General features: G+C 42.0%; 1 pseudogene; it reads right to left on the minus strand.

Annotated features, from left to right (window-relative positions):
• Positions 1–743: 743 nt before the first annotated feature.
• Positions 744–916, minus strand: LOC147036936 (U2 spliceosomal RNA; annotated as a pseudogene).
• Between the last annotated feature and the right edge of the window lie 912 nt (positions 917–1,828).

Raw genomic sequence — 1,828 nt, forward strand, 5'->3', positions numbered from 1 at the left:
TAATATGTGAGGTGATCAACTGTACTAGTAAGTAATGTGTTAATGATCAAGTACATTTTTTGAAAAAAAACATAAGTCTCGCCTGAGTATAAGTCGACCCCCCCACCCAAACTATGAAAAAAACCGCGACTTACAGTCCGAAAATTACGGTGCTTGAAAACGTCAGGACACGACGACGACGACGACGACGACACGACGACGACACGACGACGACACGACGACGACACGACGACGACGACGACGACGACGACGACGACGACGACGACGACGACGACGACGACGACGACGACGACGACGACGACGACGACGACGACGACGACGACGACGACGACGACGACGACACGACAACAGACGACAACAATGAGCCGACGGGGAGTGAGGAGCAGACAGGATTTATATACACTACAGGTAACAAGAGGCAGGTGAGAACAATCAAACCAATCATGCGCACACAGGAGGGGAGGGGCGAGCACACGGACAGAAACCAAGACAACTGACGCATAGTGGAAGGGCTGGGGACGAGACGTGACACTTTTAGTGTCTTAAAAGACAATGATGGTATTTATTTACATATTGAAACACAATATTCCACCTCCTTCAATGTTACACGTGAATGCACATACAGAGAGTAATTTTATTCATTTTGATCAGGCTACATGAAGCAAAATATAAAGGTGAATGTAATTCTCATTAATGGAATGAATGACTCCTTTTGACCAGCAGGAGGGTTTATGTGCCCCCCTCAAGAAATAAACCTATTTGCAAACCGTTTGGTGGGAAAGCCTCAAGCCCCTATTACACCTCCCTATTCCAAAAATCAATTTCATATGTGGTCTCCAGAGAGGGGACGTATCAGATATGAAACTGATAAGAACAGATACTACACTTGATCTTAGCCAAAAGGCCGAGAAGCGATAAGCAAAAATGGGTCTGAGGCAACGACTTCAATCAAGAGACTACCAATTCAAGTTAACGGCCGACCTCGGATGTGTCATCGCGAAGCTACTAAGTTAAAACAGTCGAAGTAAAGTACCCAGTTTTTCACTGGCAGGCCAAAGTATGTTTTACTTTTACTTTTGTATTTGATGTGTATGTTTTGTAATTCTACGTACAGCGGAGCCTCGGTTTTCGAACACAATCCGTTCCAGAAGGCTGTTCGAGAAGTGAATCATTCGATTTCCGAAACCTTTGTGCGCAGAGAGCTTAATTTGGTCGAATACGGAATTGTTCGAGAACCGGGACGTTCGAAAAAAATAAATAAATTATATATATATATATATATATATATATATATATATATATATATATATATATATATATATATACATATATACATATATATATATATATATATATATATATATATATACACACACACAGTATATATATATGTAGCAGTAGAGTGGGTCGTCTAGTAACCGGAGGGTTGGGGATATATATATATATATATATTATATACAGTAATTAATATATATATATATGTCACGTATTTCTATGATATGGCCTTTAATTAACCTGTAGTAGCAGATTCGGCTGGAGTTTGTTTTTGCTCCCTCTCCCCCGTGGATTTCTCACAGTAGGATCCAAGGATTCGCTTAGCTCAAGAACGAACCTAGCCGTTTCCTGCTCATAGCCCAGGGTATGGACTGGATTGGCAGTTGCAGCGAGGTTGCCCCGAACAAGCCTGTTTCAGAGAAACTTTTCGGTAGACCTAGCCATTTCTGAATGTAGGTGTTTGCTTCGTCTGTCCAGGCCGTTCGCTGTTGATATTACTCATCTTCAGTGGCCACATGGCCCTTTGGTACAATGTGAAGTTGTAGCACCACAA

The sequence above is a fragment of the Syngnathus leptorhynchus genome, unplaced genomic scaffold, assembly GCF_054491065.1.
Source record: "Syngnathus leptorhynchus isolate UIUO unplaced genomic scaffold, UIUO_Slep HiC_scaffold_364, whole genome shotgun sequence".
Lineage (NCBI taxonomy): Eukaryota > Metazoa > Chordata > Actinopteri > Syngnathiformes > Syngnathidae > Syngnathus > Syngnathus leptorhynchus.